The following is a 16,772-nucleotide window of genomic DNA, read 5'->3' on the forward strand; positions in this document are numbered from 1 at the left end:
TTCCTTCTGTTCCCACCGGAAAACTTGTAAAAAGGAATAAAGGACAGTTTGGCTACTACTAGAGATTGGGTTAATAATGCCAGTAAATGGGATTCCAAAAGCAATGGAAGCGGGGGAAGGTGAGAAATGCCAGCAGGCCCTGGTGTGTGTTTGTGGCTCGTGGGACTGCACCCACAGCAAAAGGCTGTTTTGGCTCAGGGAATGTTTGTTCTGGGGTTTTACTGCTATGAATCTTGACTGTGCCACTTAAATACGGTCTAATCACGGAACAGGGTGGGGAGGCCTTAAGTTCTCCACTTCGGAAGGATGCTGCAGCCTGGAGACGTGGGTGTGTCCTCTGGCTCTGCCGTGAATGGGATTCTAGAGTTTCAAAGTTCCGTTGTTGCTCCTTCCAGGTGAGCTGAGAGATGGCCACTGGCAAGATGCATCTGTCCATGGGGTCCTCCAAAATGGCTGATGGATTCCAGAGCAAAGTGGTAGCACCTCGTTTTCCAAAGCTAGTTAGAGAGACAGAGGAGTCTGTAACTGTAAGTACCTGCTGTGGCTGGGCAGGACCTGTGTTAAGGCTGGAAACTCCCCCTGTGTCCCTCCTTCGCCTTCCCCTCCTGTTGTCTAGCAGCACTGTGAAGCTGGACCCCACCTCCCCATCGCTTTGCTGCCCGGCTTCTGCCGGAGGTGGCTGTCATGGTGCAGTGGGGGATGGAGTGCGTGCTGCTTTGGGGAAAGTCCAGAGTCTTGCCTGGAGGCCAAGTTAAATGAATGTCCTGGGCATTGCACTGGCATAGCTGAAGCGTGAGTGTGTGCTTCGTTCCATCCTCTTTGTGTGGGCAGTAATATCTTCTGTCACGTAGGCATACTTGCCAGTGCTGCTCTGACCGTACCTGCCCTCCAGGCAGCCGGGCATGTGGTGGGCTGCTTGAGCTCTGCCTGAAGACGTGGCTGGTCCCAGACAGAACAGGTTGCAAAACAGTAATTGTATCTCATATCCTGTGTGGAGCACGGATCCAGCCCTGCAAACAGCAGTGGAGTCAGGGCGATTCCTCCTTCCCATCCAAGATGTCCCCTTTGCTGACTGGAGCTCACTTGACTGGAGATGACCTAGTGCTCAGGGTCTGTGAATGAGATATCTCTGTGTACTTCTGCAGAGGGGTCTGTGAGGCCAGAACAGAGAGAAAACAAGTGCTAATTAAGAAGAAATAACTAAAACTTGGGCCCATTCCTCTCCACGTCAGTCTTGGCACAATGCTGCTTTTCTGCTTTCCTCTGACTCACCCAGCTGTGACATCACACACGTGTTGGTTGTGAGAATTGTGCAAGGATAGAGTTTGGGGATTTCTGATAACTCATCCCCACTGTCTTCAAAGGTCACTGGCTCAATGCAGCAAAACTAAAAAGAAAACAAATGCCCGAAGAGCAGAGATCCCCAAACATGTCACATCAAATCACGAAGGAGAAGCTAACGGCGGGGCAGAGCCACTTGGTTAGAGCGTGTGTGTTCAGCTCTATATCATTAATTTACTGATGTTAAATATTTCAGCAGGTAACTTAGGGGACTTCCAGGACTATCCTAGTGGCTGTGATCACAAATTATTCATCAGTGGCAGTTGAAGAAGAAAAGCCTTTCTGAACAAAGGCATCTGTGTAACTCTTGCTGGTGTTTTGCATTTCAGCTGACTCCTTCGGCCTTCCTGAAGGAGATGTCTCTCACCACGGAGCAGAGGCTGGCCAGCACTGGGGAGATGAGGCGGCCCCGGATTATCCAGCTTCTAGACATGAGTGAAACCTCCCATCAAAAGGTAGCCTTTTCCTGCCCTTTTCCTTGCTGTGGGTGACATTTGAAGAGGGTGCGTGCTTGTGACAGGCCTGACTCCAGCTTCTCTGAATACCTCGGTGACTAGGTCCTGTTGTCCTTTCCAACTCCCGAGTGACTAGTGATAGGACAAGAAGAAATGACCTCAAGTTGCGCCAGGGGAGGTTTAGGTTGGTTGTTAGGAAAAATGTCTTTCCGGAGAGAGCAATGAAGCATTGGAACAGGCTGCCCAGGGAGGTGGTGGAGTCACCATCCCTGGAGGTGTTCAAGGAACGTGTGGACATGGCACTGCGGGACATGGTTTAGTGGGCATGGTGGGGTTGGGTTGGTGGTTAGACTTGATGATCTTACAGGTCTTTTCCAACCTTAGTGATTCTGTGAACTGCTGCTGGTGGTGGAGTTCCTTCTGCTGGGGGAAAAGTAAAACATTTTTCCCCCATGAGGCATTGAAGTCCTGATATGCTTAGTAGCCAATACAAATAACCTCTGCTGAACTTGGTGGGTTTTGCTGGAATTTAGCTACCAGTGCTAAAGCCCGATACTGGGGGAAGGCTGGGGCAGGACACCAGGGTGCGAGCTTGCCATTTTCCATCCTCCTGCTGAAATAGTCATATCTCGCTTCGGTACAGTTGCTGGCAAATGCTTGGGGCCATAGGACTCCCTCAACGGTGGCAGCATTGGCCTTTGAAAGCTGAGGGCCTACGGTAATTATTCAAGATTTAACAAAACCAATTGCATTAATGCTTTGGGTTGGAACAATGTGTGGGACCCTTGCAGGGTGTTAGAAATTGCAGGCTGCCAGGTATACAGGGGAATCACGCCGGGCAGAGGCGATGTGGAGGTGCTTTATCTGGATCAACGTTTACTTTAAAGCTGCTTTTCTTACAGGACTGCTCAGTACAACACGCAGTCCAAATGGGTAGATTGCTGAAGTAGGCTGTTGAGTGGAAAATTGCCAGCCAGAGACCTGTAACGAATTGGTTAAGGATTGCCCTAGACAGCACGGGAGGTTGGGAATGCGTCAGACGAGTGCACAACTAACTGGCAGTGTGCCGCCGCCACACATGGAGACCTGCCCATGTCTTTCGAGGGGGAGCAGTGCAGCTGGAAGAGGGGAGACAAAGCAGGGAGGAATTTCCTCAAAGTAATGCCTCTGCTCTGTAAGCATTTGTTGTTTGTGTATGTTTTCAGCCATGCTTCTGCAGTGGTGTTAATTAAGAGCAATAATAGAATACAGTAAAGCATCCCTTTTAAAGCTCATGGCAAAAGGAGATCTCAAGTCCAGTCTTACTCAAGTTGCCCAGTAATGCTGAGAAAAGAGCTGAACCTTATCACCATCCAATGTTCCCCTCACATGTCTTTTTCCTAACTACTGTTACTTTCTTGTTGGCCTTACCTCCTCTGGTACTGTTCTCTTCTTACTGATTTCTAGGCTCTGTATCAAAAAATGATATCTGGGGATGTGTGGGACTTGGTCTCTCTGTCTCAGAGCAAAGATCATCCCGAAATGGTTTCCCATGGAGTCTCACGTAAATTCTTGGGTTTCGCTTTCTCCGTGAGCGCTCATGGCTCTTTCAGTAAGTGCTCCGGAGCTGTGTGACCCCGTTAGCACAGGGCTCTGCTGGAGGTAAGCGCTGCCTTGCATTTTGGAGAAGGAAACCTGGAGAAACACCTCCCAAAGGAGCTTATTAGCTTGAACGCGCTCAGCGTGGCCCAGAAACTTTTGCTGAGCTCAGAACACAGGTGGGTGAGCTCCTGTTTCCCTAGTGTGAGCTGGGCAGACGTACTCACCAAGAGACTGTACTTCCCAGGAGATCAATGTAGGAATCTCATTCATGAATCTTCTTCCCAGCAGCTGAACCTCTCACTGCTCTCTCTTGCATCTCCAGTTCTCCTCAGTTGACCTGGACCAGAGCTTGTTTCAGCCTTTTCCATCAGAGGTGGTGTTTCAGAGCTACGTCCCCTGCGAGGTCTATGAAGCGCCGCTGATTCTGAGGAACACCGACAAGGTAAGTGCTGGGACGTGGAGGTTTAATGCCGTGCTGGAAGAGGAGAGCAGTGTAATTCACGTGGTATACAGCATAGCAAGTTATCTGCTGCAGCGCAGCACGTCAGAATCAAATGTCTCAGCACCTTTATTTTGCAAGCTGGTGGAAATCTTCCCATGCTGGAGATTCTCCCCCTGATTTTGGCCATGCGTTGGTGGTATCTAGCCCAAAGGAGCTTTTCTAGTGAGCATCCTTCCTCTCGAAATCCCCGGACTGAGGGGAATGTCGAGGGCTGTACAGTCCGTATCTGCCCTCATGCTTTACCTCGAGTGTGTATCGTGTCCTGGTGGCTCCTTGGTTAACCTTGGTTTCTGGCAGGGCATCTCTGCCTCTCACAACCTGTTTAGCTGCCTCTGCAGCTCACTGTCAGAGCACAGGGGTTGAGTCTTCTCTGCTTTATGTTGGAATAAGTTACAATTAGTGGTGTTAGCACTCCAGAAGGGGTGTTTTGAAACAGCAGTGGAAGCGGACTGATTTAGCAGGAGCAGTGGGAGGCCTTTAGGGGCCACTTTAGGCTCCTGCTAAGTTTAATTCATTTCTGCCCAGGTTCTTCTAAGGCAACGTGGCTCTCTGCTTTCCCTTTGGAGAACCACAGCCCATCCACAGTAACATGCTCTTGAAGGTCTCCACCTTTACTTGAAAAAATTGTGATCGTTTTGAGATTTCCCAAGGAAGTTGAGAAGGGAAAAGTTGAAAAACGTCAGCAATTTTGTTCCACTGTAAAGAGGAGAATTGAGACCTTCTGAATTTCATCAGGGGAAATACTTGATGGAGTGAGGCATGTGCCAAGAGCAAGCTGGTGGGAAAAGAGAGGAGCGAGGAAAGGAGCTGAGTTAGAAGGTGCTCTGGGAGAGAACATTGTACAGGCAAGGGTTTCTCTTGACACCTAGCAGTAAGTGTGCTGGCAGCAGAGAAGGGTCAGAAAAAGAAAGGTGTAATTAAAGACAGTCTTGTGTACTGAAGAGTAAGACGTATCCATGAGAGGAGGGCGGCAGGATGGGAAGATGGAAGTGTGCACGAGAGCGGGTGAATTAACCACCTCTCCAAATCTCCCTGTTGGGGGAAACAAACAGGTGGACAAAAAAGCGCTGTTGGGGCATATGGCAGGTGGAGGAAAAGCAAGAGAAGTCAAAGTATATTGTGAGATGACAGGTTTTGACAGGGACACGGTTGAAAAGGAGACCCTTTGGCAAGGGAGGATGCAGGCGTGGTCCCTCAGTTATTCCTGGAGAGTGCTGCGCCATTCCTGGTCTGGCGTTCAGCTCGGGGATATTGGAAAGATGCAGCGTGGATGCCCATGCCCCAGGGATACCATTTATGTGGTCCACAGTGATTCTGGGCACTCTTTGCTGTAGGTATCCTTTCCTGATTAAAGTGTGCCTCAGTTTCTCTTTCCCTATGGCTTTGCTTCATTCCCACTAAGTCTTTTGGCTTCAGGTGCTCCGTTATCCAAGTGGCACTTCAAAATGTTTGTCTTTGCCAAGTACCAGCCAACAGGCAAACAGTTAATTTGCTCTATTCCTGCTTCCTCAAGTGGAAAAGAACATCTGCATCAACATTTCTGCCTTTCCCAGTAAAAAATCATAAACTTGTACAGCTGCACCTTGGGATTTGTATGCCCTGGAAAGAGGAGGCAATGTGTGAACTGTTGATTTTTTTTTTTTTCCAAAATGAATTAGTTTTGAAGCTAGTAAGACCTCAACCATTGGATAGTGCTGGTGTGAAAGTAAGATCGGCTCTAAGGAAAATCCTTGGCATATTTAAGTACACAAAGTTAGAGATGATAGTCCTAAGAGAGGTTATTATATTTTACTTTCGTTGGCTTTTGATAATGTCCTAGAGAAAAGCAACATGTGCTCTGTCTCAGTTTTCTCACCAGTTTCCCAGATTCTTCTGAATCATACTGACTTATACTGCATGGTAGCCTGGTGCTGTCTGCTCCATCAAAATCCAGCTGACAGCAAAGTGTATTCCAAAGAGAGGCTCTGTAATCATTCAAATACAGAAGCGCTTTGCTACATACTTCCTGTTTGTACCTGTGTTTTGTACAAGTGCTTTTCTGTCTTCAGGCTGCTCCTCACGTCTTCTGGGTGGCTTTTGCTGAAGGTCTTAACTCATCTCCCAAGGGACTTGGTGACCAAAATGTTTGTCTGCAGTGTGAAATTGGCTCTGGGAACTCGCTGCCCCAGGGCATTGCTGGGAGGAAAGAGTGTTTGGAGAGTTCAGGACTGCCTCAGCCGTGGGTTATCAGGCTCGGGTGGGTAGTGCAGAATGGATCTCCACTTTTGCCAAGCCTCATGTGGGTTCGTTGTTTCTCAGTGAAGCTGCCTGTCAGTCAAAATCACCTGTTTTAGACTTTCTGAGATGAGGTTTGGTGCTCAGGGGTTGATATCCGTGTGCTAGAAAATGCCTGTGTGCAGTCTCTGTGTTTGTGGCATCCCAGAGGGCAGAAACTTGCAGCAGGGTGCCTGCAGGGACTCCCGGGTGTGGGGAGGAATGCCCAGAGATCTGCCTTGCCTGCACTGGCAGCTGCCTGGCTACAATCAGCAGGCAGCAAGAGGCTCCGGAGAGCTGAGATTGGCTTTTAATAATGAAACCACACTGTGAGTCAGTGCTGGTCATGCATCTCAAGGCAGAAAATGCCTTTGAAGCCCATAATTGATAGGCACAGCCTGGGGGGTCGTCTGGCTTGCCATTATTGTGGTAAGTTGACTGCTCTGATCTTCTGCATCAGCCTTTCCTTGTAGAGTATCATGCTTCTTCCTTGCTTCTCTACAGCCCCCTTTAAATTCTCTTAGCCATCTCCTTGTTTCTGGGGTTGTCCCTTTGTTTTCCTATGTTCCTCCTTTTGCTCCTCAGCTTGCTTTTATTCCCAGTAAGGCCACAATGTCTGTGGTCTCCTTCTCTTGTTGGTCTGCCTGCATGACTCTGTAGCATTGCAGCTTGACTGCCCTGCTCAAACCCGGTATGTTAGAAGTGAATTTCTTCCTTGCCCCAGTATAACACGTCCTGTTTTGCCTTCAGATGATACATTCCCCCTTTAGAGGTGTGATGGCATGGATGTGCGCAGGCAGAAGCAAGCAGGTTCTCGGGGTTTGTTGACTATGTGGATGACTTGATTCTCGTATCGTATCGCCATGCTGCTGGTGTCTTATCTGCTTGGCACTTCCTTCACAGCAGGGCATTGCCCTACTGCCTCTGGCCTGGAGCTATTTTGCCCCAGCCGAAGGGATTCAGGTCCACCCTTGTGTATTATGTGTATGTACCTCGAGAGGTAAAAGTGCTTTGGAAAGGTGATTGAGGAAGGATGTCACCAGGGCATGGCTAGGTCTCTTCTCCTCGTGTTTCCACAACTGGCAAAGTCATAGTTTCATGTCTTTCCTGCAGGTTCCTCGTCTGGTGAAGGTCGTCCTGGAGAGCTCACCTTATTTCAAGTTGATCGGCCCCAGGGATGTGTACCGTAAGGTAGCACCTGGCATGCGTTCCACTTTCCGCATCCTTTTCACCCCTGAGGAGAACAAGGTGAGAGTGGAGGTGCCAAGAGGTTGGTGCCTTCAGGGGAAGCTGCACCTGCAGGGCCGGATTCAGACCAGGGCATCTGGTGTGGGTTTTGTGGAACTGTCCTGGTTTTGGTGGGGTTGCACTGGATCTAGAACTGGGGGAAACTCTTTCCCCATGGTGAAGATTATGCTCTCACAGGCTGGAGGCTCTTCCGTGTTCCAGACTGTTTTTATCCTTCAGCGCTGGCACATTTAACGTAATGTCTATTGGCTTCAGGGATAAGAGAGTCTACTGTCTGTGGTGGGGCAGCCTCTCAAGGTGTCGGTTTGTAGTATCTGTGCGTTGCTGCATAATTATGGGTTTGCTCCACTAATTATAGATACAAAGGTCTGTTTAAAAGTGACCTGTTATTTGGGGGACCCGAAGTAAGCCTGATCAGAGTGAGGACCACCACCTTTGAAAACTGCAGTCACCTTAATGTATATCACGTTGGACACAGTAGTGACACAGCTGAACGTTGTGTCTAAAGTAATCGCTTTTTTTGCATGCCGGTTCTAGTCCACACCCTGCTGTGAGGTCTGCTCCAGGCTGCAGCTGGTCACATCTTGGCATTGCAGGGTGCTGCTAGGCGCTGCAGCAGGGACTCGCAGGCTGTGCTTTCCCTCCCTGTGCTTTCTTGAGCGTTTGTGAGGGAAGGTGCACGTGGAACAGTAGGAAAGTGTCAGGGAGGGGTGTTGATAAGATGTTTAGCCATCTCAATGGCAGGGGTGTAATTATTATGGAAAATCCTAGAGGCATGAGTAGATCCAGAGAGGTTTTCTCTTTCCCACTTGGCAGCCACTTCCCTGCCTGGCTCTGGACTGGAGCAAAGATGATGCTTTTTCATCCCCTGTGTTTCCAAGCCTTGCAGCCGTGCTGTCCCTGAGGATACTCGCCTGTCTGCGATCCAGCTGCGAGTGTAGGGGAGAGGGAGTGCTGTGCCCGTGGCAGGGAGCCAGGCTAGTGCAGAGCCACTGAGCTCTAGATGTCCTTAACTCAGCGGGAGGTTGATGTGCTGCAGATGACAGTGAGACATCTGCCTGGCAGAGCATGTCTAGGACTAAAGGGGCAGGTACAGTCTGCAGGCAGACCCCTTACCCCAGAGCCTGTGGGCAGTAATACCGGTGTGGCTGTGTCTTCATGCGTGTTATTGTGGTTGCTCTGTCACCTGGCGCCTATTCCGTGCCACACATACTTTTGCTTGGAGGTTTGAACACCAGTGCCGTGGCCCTGGCAAGTCTGATTCTCAGTGCTGTGATGCGAAGGGTCAGTGCTGTTACCTGGAGGCTTGTTAATACAGAGGATTTAGTCCATGGCAGGGAAGGGAGGAAGCATTGCAGGCAGACAAAGACAGGCAGGCTGACTCCTTCCACCAGCACCCTCCCACCCCTTAGCACTGTTTTTCGCATGACTTTGTTGGAGAGGCAAGGTTAGGGGATAGCTCTGAGCGGGCTGGTGTTTCTGCAGCAGGCCAGAGGTGCAAGATCTCTTTGGGCATAGCTGTTTTCTCATCTTCCATTTGCGGCTTAGATTCAGTTTAACACTTTGTCCTGTCCTCAAACAGTATGGATATAGAAAACTAAAGAGGGAATGCCCTGTGGTGCCTGGCTCCCCATGCTTGTGAAATAATCTGTTCCTTTGGAGGGACTGAGAAATTATTTAACATCATTAATATTTAGGGTAAAAATTATGTTGGCCTCGGGCAGTTCTCCATGCTACCCAAGTGACACGAGAGCTTAATGTCACTGAGGTAGGCTTTGCAAAGTACACTGGTGCCTTTAAAATGTGATTTATTAGTATAAATTAGTGTTCATCTTTGGGGTGGAAGAGGTAAACGGGCGCCCATGAAGGGCGGCAAAGTGCTGCTCTTCAAGTTTCGAGAGGCAGCAGAGCAACACGTGAACATCACCACAAGTAGAAGTAGGGTGAGATAACCCCCAAGAGCACTGATGATCAATACTTTGTCCCTTGTCTTGCCCTTGAACAGGTGAGCATCTGGATAGGGAGCTCTGCCAGCGAGAGGTCCTCTGCACAGCTTTGGCGACAGCCTGGCGGGTTTCTGCTGAACTGGGTTTTGTGCCCCGTGCAGGGGTTGTGCAGGGCATTGGTAGAGGGGTGCGTGCTGCTCGGTGAGGAGCACTTGGGGGTTTATACAGCTGAATCAGAATTTTGTACAAATCGAAAATTTTGTCTCGTCCTTGGTGGAGCGTGAGTCAGCGAAGTACCTGAGTGCTGTAGTTCAGCTAGAAATGCATCAGTAGCACGGTCAGGAGGTGTACAGCACCTTGAAAACCCCTTAGCGAAGAGGCAGGCTCTGGGAAATGGTTCTGTAAAGCCACCTGCGTTGGGCTTGCAGTTGCTGGCATGCAGAATATCTGTGGTTTAGCTGTGGAAGGCTTATGAGTGCTCCCTTGGCACAACCTCTGCCTCTCTGCTGCTCCATGATCCACTGGGATTGTGGACAACCCAGTGAATCGGGATGCAGGTACAAACCCCTCTGTCAAGGTTGGCAAGTCTTCCTGGTGTGGAGCTGGTTTCTATAATTCTCTTGATTTGAATCTGTTCTTCCCCAGGGTACGTCTGACTTCAGTGAAGTCGCTCACGATTCAGGGGAGTAAAATTGCAGCTAAGCCCTAACTAAAAGGACCATGGGAGTTGTTAGTGGCTGAAATGCCATGTGCCATGCAGGCCTTTCTTGAAAAATGAGCCATTTCCTATTGTCTCGCAGTCATTTGGGAATGTGCCACGTGATTGGACTGTCAGAAAGTGAATAAATAGCTGACATGTCTCTTTGTTTATTGGCACTTGTGTTACAAATATGAAATGTTAATTCTTCTGTTGGGCAACATATGCAATTAGTTGTTCTTGCTGCTTCTGATTGACGCATTTCTGTTTTATGGCTCCGGTTGTACAGCGGGGGTGTTCTCGTGCCACCTGTGTTCCCGGGTGTCCTTGCGTGATGGTCTGACAGTCTCTGCCTAACTGGAAACCATTGTGGAACTGACTGGCAAATAAACAACAGCCAGAAATACTGACATTTGTGTGTCCTTTAGGCTTATCAATAGATTATCTTAAAGGAAGAAGGAAGGAAGACGACTATAGAACCACAGCACAGCCTATTCTGTTTTGTCCTCTTGTTCTTTTCACTGTAGCAATACAATATTTTCGGGCAATCCAGGTTCAGTCTGTAAGGTTTGCAAAATTCATTACCGATGCTCAGTGGAGGCTGAATTAATGCTCATTGATTAATATGAAATATGACAGGACGATGAGCTGTTCCATTACTGAAATGAACTCCTTTAAAATTCAGTCCAGCCGTGTTAGATGTTTTGTAGCACACGGAAGCTATTCCAAGTATACTTTCAAGAAGACTCCTGGGAGGAGGAAAGGGGCAGAAGATCAAGGCAAATGGCCCTGCGCAAAATGAACCTGGAGCAAAGGGTCTGATTTCAAAGCATCCTGTGACTTGGTAGCTGAGGGAGGCAGGAGGAGGGGTACCCCTTCTCGTCTGAAGCCATCTTCATCCTCCAGCCTCCCTCTTTTAACAGCCCTTATTTTCCAGCCTTGATGGTATCATGGTTTCAGCAGGGAGCTTGCCCTGTTTGACTTACTATGCTACCTCCTGCTACAAGGATCTCTTCTTTGCAGTTGCCTGCTGCAAGGAACCCAGTGAGGTGTTTAGGATCGGTTCTACAGTAAAACTGACATCCGAGTTTGCTGGCATACTGGGCAGTTAAGGCTGATATCCCTGTGACAGTAATGAATGTTAGCCTGAGTTTGCAAAGAGCTTGAAGTGACACCTTTGATACAAGCAGTTGCTTTAATTTCAGCGGATGCTAATTCAAATGCCATCGGTGATGCTTTGCAGGCCAGAGCTTGTAACTTACTGCTTATCAAAGGGGAGTAAGAGAAGAGGAACCATCGTACAATGAACTGTATTTTCCCTGAAACTGAGAGCGGAGCTGTATGAAGCATGAAGTTGTATTTTCATGAAAATCTATAGCCTGAAGCTGCATCTAAACACAATGGTCTTTAAAGCATGGAAGTGATGCAACCCCTCCCTCACCCAGGCATGTTTACTTAGAGACCTGGTTTTAAACAGCCTGCTAAGGGTTTGCAGTTGCAAAGTCAAACAAGATTTTAAACTGGCTTGGACTGTACCCCTAGACTGTGAGTAAGTGCATAGCAGAGTTGGTAAGACAGGGCAGTGCTGCTGTGGAGAATTGCAGCCTTGATCTTCCAGGGGAGGGCGGTTCAGCTTTCAAAAGCTTACAGGACCATGGATTCACAGCAGTGTGAGCAGCCAGCTTCTGCCTAGCACCCCTCTTTCCTTGGTTTTCCCCCCCCACCCCGTTTGGCCTGACGCTGCATTCAACTTTGCTGCGAGGTCCCACTTTGGGGTCCTAGAGCGCGGTTGAAGGGTCAGCACGTGCTGAAGTGCTTTGAGTCAAGCTTTGTAGAGGATGCAGCGTCCCAGGGAGTCCCTGGAGAAGGGGCTCAGCACACAACATGTGTGTATGTGAATGACAAGAGGCAGCTTTCTCTCTCAAAGGTGACGGTTGTCTCTGCGAGACCAAATCCTTGTTGCTTTAGCCTTGTCTTCGCACGCCTGGAGAAGTCCCTTCCCCAGGCGCTGCTGTGCAGGCAGTCCCAGTGCCCCTCACTGGCAGCGGAGCTGGGAAGGCTGCCTGTGCTTGCTTTTGGGGAGGATTGATTCCTTGGGCTCTTATTTGCATTGCTGCTGATCTCCTCCTTAGCAATGACAATGACTTGAAAATTATTTCCTTTTAATTCCCTCAAATGGCTCCAACTGTTGAAGTTTTCTTTTTTCTTTATCCCCCTGCTGATCTGAACTCCTTGCATCCTCCTCTGTCTATCTGGCATCTGGAAGGGAGAGATAAGTAAATATGGCATGCCAAGACTTAATAAGGCACGCAGATTTCAATTGGATTTACAATGCCTTTGTTACAGTAGTGTGGCCAAAATAACAAAAAAAATGTAAATAGGATTCTTTATTTGCTAATGCAGTTTCTGAGGATCTAAACAGTCCAGGATGTGAAGTACCCAGCTAATAGGTGCTTTAAATTCACATGGACTGCCCATAGCTTTTATTTTAGAGGGCTTAGGCTGCAAGGTTGAGTACAAAATTGCTAATTCAGAAGGACTTGCTGAAGATGAAATGCATTCCTGAAATGTGATCTTCCAGTCTGTAGGTCATTTGCTGCAGTTCCTTTCCTGGTATTTTGCCTTCCAAATATGAGAAGCAAAAGCCCTTCTGCAATATCCAGTGTGAATATTTGAGATACCCAGAATAAAAGATCCTTCTTGATTCTTTTTCCACCTTGGATGTGACAGCGTCTGTTACTGCAACCTTAAACCCCAGCCAAACAGGCGGTTGGTAAGCGCTGGGTGTTAACTTTTGTGCTAAAGCTGTAGCTCTGTGTCTGTGCCTCGTCTGGCTGCTGTAGGTCCCTTGCAGGCTTGGAGAGGGTGGGTATGGGAGCAGGAAATCCCAAGGGCAGAGGAATCCGAATCTTGTCTGGTTGAGGGGGTTTGCTGCTGTGTGCAAATCCTAAATTGTCTGCTTGCTGCTTCAACAATTATAAAAATACCAAACGAGATAAAAGCACTGAGTGGAAAAAAGATCAGGAGAACAAGTGAGTGATAAGAGGCAGAGCTTTTATCAACTGGTCACTAAGAGCTGCTGGAGGTAATGGCTCCTGGCCCTACGAATCAGTTTTACCACTGCTTTCAGCGGGGGGCAAGGTGATACTTCCAGCCCAGCTATGCCACACTGTAGATCTGGAGATTGATCTGCTCAACCCTACAGCAGAATAATTTTGGTGATTTGATTCACCTCCCTACTGCTAAATGCCAGACAGCTTGAGGGGCGGGGGGTCTGTCTGGCTCTTTTCTGAGCAAGCCAATGACTGGGAATAGCAGAGCTGAGTTTGCTCTGGTCGGGATGTCTGACCTGCCTCAGGGAGGCATGCTAGCAAGGCAGCAAGTCGCTTATTCTGGAGACTGTACAAAAGAGAGGTGATGAAGACATCAGCCATGCAGCGGAGAGGAAGCAAAGCTGTTTGCTGCCTCCCCTGAGGCTAGGAGGAGATGTAAAGGGAAATTGAGATTAGACAGAGGAAGAGCTCTCTTTAAGCCTAGGGCAGAGCTGGAACAGGCTGCTGAGGGCAGGGGTGGAGTTGTTAGTGCTTTCAAGTACTTGTCAAACATCTCTTGAGTAGTGTGGGTACAGAGCTGAGCCAGTTCTGGGGTGGGGAGGTGGATCAGATAACCTTTTAAGGGTGTGTGTCCCCAGCTTTGTCTCCATAATGCTATGGGAAGGGGTGGGAAATACACCTGTACCCTACACTCAGCTGATATAAACCAATTATTGTGTCCAACTTGTTAAGTATTTCACCAGACTGACTCTTGATTGTGCATGTGGCAAAGTCCTTCTGAAAGTGTACCTGAGCATCCCCTGCCAAGCTTCAAGGAGGTCACTGCATTGCTGGGATTGGAGTTGGCCCTGTGGCACAACTGGGTTCTTAGTGGTGCCTTTAATAGTCTGCAGTGGCGATCAAGGCAGGTTCTTGTTACTGCTGTAATCCCGTACATGAAATGACTCTATTTTGGTGCCTCAGAATCCAAGTGTCAGATGATTTTGTCTGGATCTGGCAGCTTGCTGAGAAAGCAGGTGACTCAAGGGGGTTGTTCCTTCTTTGCGAGTTAGCAGCCCTGTTCAAGTCGTGCTCCTGGACTGAAAGGTCATTAAGGCAAAAAGGACTATTATATTATTGAATGCCCCTGTTGGAGTCCTAGAAAACAGCAGCTTTCCTTCTGCCGTGGGGATGGTACTAAACGGACTGTGCTGAGATTGCTTCTTTCCCTGCAGGATTACTTCCACCAGGTCACCTGCATCACGGAAAGGGAAAAGTTCGTTGTGCCGATCCGAGCTATAGGTGCCCGAGCCATCCTGGACTTCCCTGACCAGCTGAACTTCGGTGTCTGTCCAGTCAAGTACAGCACCCAGAAAACACTGCTGGTTCGCAACATCGGGAACCGGGAGGCCCGCTACCGCATGAGCACTCAGAGGTAAAGGAACTCAACATCTTGCTTGTGCAAAACACTGTTGCGTGATAATAGATTTGGTAAGCAGTAACAAAAAAGAACCAGAGCATCTGAGCTGCTGTATTGCAGGCATAGCTGGAACTGGGCAGGACATGTGGGTCTGGCAGTTGCTTACAGTGTTTTAAGCATGATACAACCTTCGATGAAACTCGGCAAGCTGCAGGGAAGTTTCATACTGCAGTGGTGTCTCCAGCACAGCATCTCACAAGACCACTTCTGTTAGTTTGAAAGAGCAAGTAAAGGAAGGCAACCTGACCGCCCTTGGGCTGTATGGGATAGTGCGTGGCAGATGACAACTCTAGGAGCTCAGTTCGTGTAGACCAAATGAGTGTTAGAAAATGACCAGCTATGAGCTGGTGGAAGAGACATTGAAGAGTTGATCAGCAGCTGTGTCTCTATTGGCAAGTAATTCTGAGCAATTGCAGATCAGTCGATCAAAGCTGAGGGTACTGAGGTCCTGACAGTAACAACGTGTGGTCCAGGAACTTTGTTTTCCGGTAGGTTTGGTCTGGTCCCTGGGAGCAAATATTCTTACGTAGAATGAGCTCTTAAGTGGAGACGAGCAGACACGGGCTTCAAGACTGCACTACAGCCCCCAAGCAGAATGCTACTGAGAGCCCAGGCAAAAGATGCAGCAACTCTGTGGTGCAGGGGTTGGGGGCATTTTCTCCTAGAGCTTTATCTCTCCTAGGTTTCCTGGAGAGTGCTAGAATGTTAGTAGCTAGCTTGCAACCTGCTGATGGTAAGTACCTTCTGAAATGGTTGCATACCACTCTCAGCCAAATACACCCGTGCTCTGGGAGGCCACAGCACAGGGTATTCCGGTGGTCCCCTATCAAATGCCTGATGTGAGTGGTGTTGCAGTCAGCCTGTGCTGTTCCTTTTGGTCTCAGAAGGTAGTCACCGGTTTTGGGGTTTGCTGAATTGGAGAGGGTAATGCGTTTTTGACACCGCATCTGCAAGGAAACCAGTTCAGTTGGTTGATAATGAGCTGAGAGTTGTTTGGTCCCAGAGGTCTTGGTGTAGGAGCCGAGGTCAAGAATGCAGCAAAGACCCACTGTCTGACTTGGTGCACCTGAGTAGCCTCAATTTCTTCCCCAGGAAAGCAGGGCTCGAAAGAAGACTTCTTACTTTTGTCCTGTGAAACGTGAGGGTCCAAGAGGAGCTTCCACCAAAGCCTGGCAAAGCTATTTAAGCAGGCCTCCAGGATGCTATTTCAGCAGGCTGCTGCTTATCGCTGTGGAGAATACATAGGCAGGAACTTGCAAATCGGTGTACAGTTTTCCTCGGGGCTGTCCAGATCTAGTTGTCACCACCAAACTAAATACCCAGTAAAGTCAGGCATGTTTTTGCAGTGTCCTTGCCAACTGCTCTATTGAGTGCAATGTCATCAGCTGTCACTACTTAGGTGAGCAAAGTTCAGCTGGCGCATGGCTCCAGTTGTCCTCATTATTTTGGTGTGCGCATTGCGTCCTCTAATCATGGTAAAACTCTCCAGAACGTGGTTTTAAGGTGACGAATTGACCACCAGCAAAGCACTAAACCCAGTAACTTTTGTTTTCTAAGTGTGGCTGTACAAGAGCCATGAAGCTCAGCTGCCGTTGTGCAGAAGCATGTTTTACCTGACTTAGCCCTAAGCATTAAAGCATCGAGTTTTGTTTCTATCAGCCAAGAGCTGTTTACCTGGTGACAAATCATAACTGCTCATCTTAAATCCACAGTATGCCAACACATTTTCATAATTATTTCCAAGACATTGCACAGACTTTGTCTGGTGGGCCAGGCAAACAGTTACCGAGCTTGGAGTACAAGCCGGAGTCCCAGATTGCATTGCTTGTGAACAGAGAGAAAACCTCCTGTTAAACTCGCCTTGCTATGCTCCTGTTAATGGCGCTTCATTTCGCTAGGGATTTAATTGTTCAGGCTGTAAATGGGATACTCCTTTTGTGTTTTGTTTCCATGCTGTGGTATCACTCCAGTCTGCATTTGCATTCAGATTTTTCCTGTTGTTCTTTTCTTCTTAGAGCAGCTTTCATTGAAATGCCAATAAAACTCGCCCTTTCTTAGGCTAAACCAGGATGCTTTCAAGGTAAAAAAAAAAAGGATTCTGCAAATTGAACCATAACTAGTCCCGGGTCTTCAAAAAGACTTTTATTCTGTGTCTGATTTCTAGGCTGTGATCTCATTGAAACAGGTATTGCCTTGACATTTGCATCTCTTGAGGTGAGGTTTCTGGGTGGCAGGAA

At 48.4% G+C, this 16,772-nt stretch overlaps 1 pseudogene; it reads left to right on the forward strand.

Moving 5' to 3' along the window:
* Nucleotides 1–407: 407 nt before the first annotated feature.
* LOC132317446 (hydrocephalus-inducing protein homolog) overlaps nucleotides 408–16,772 on the forward strand; it is a 75,267-nt pseudogene continuing 58,902 nt past the window's right edge.

The sequence above is a fragment of the Gavia stellata genome, chromosome 8, assembly GCF_030936135.1.
Source record: "Gavia stellata isolate bGavSte3 chromosome 8, bGavSte3.hap2, whole genome shotgun sequence".
Classification (NCBI taxonomy): Eukaryota; Metazoa; Chordata; class Aves; order Gaviiformes; family Gaviidae; genus Gavia; species Gavia stellata.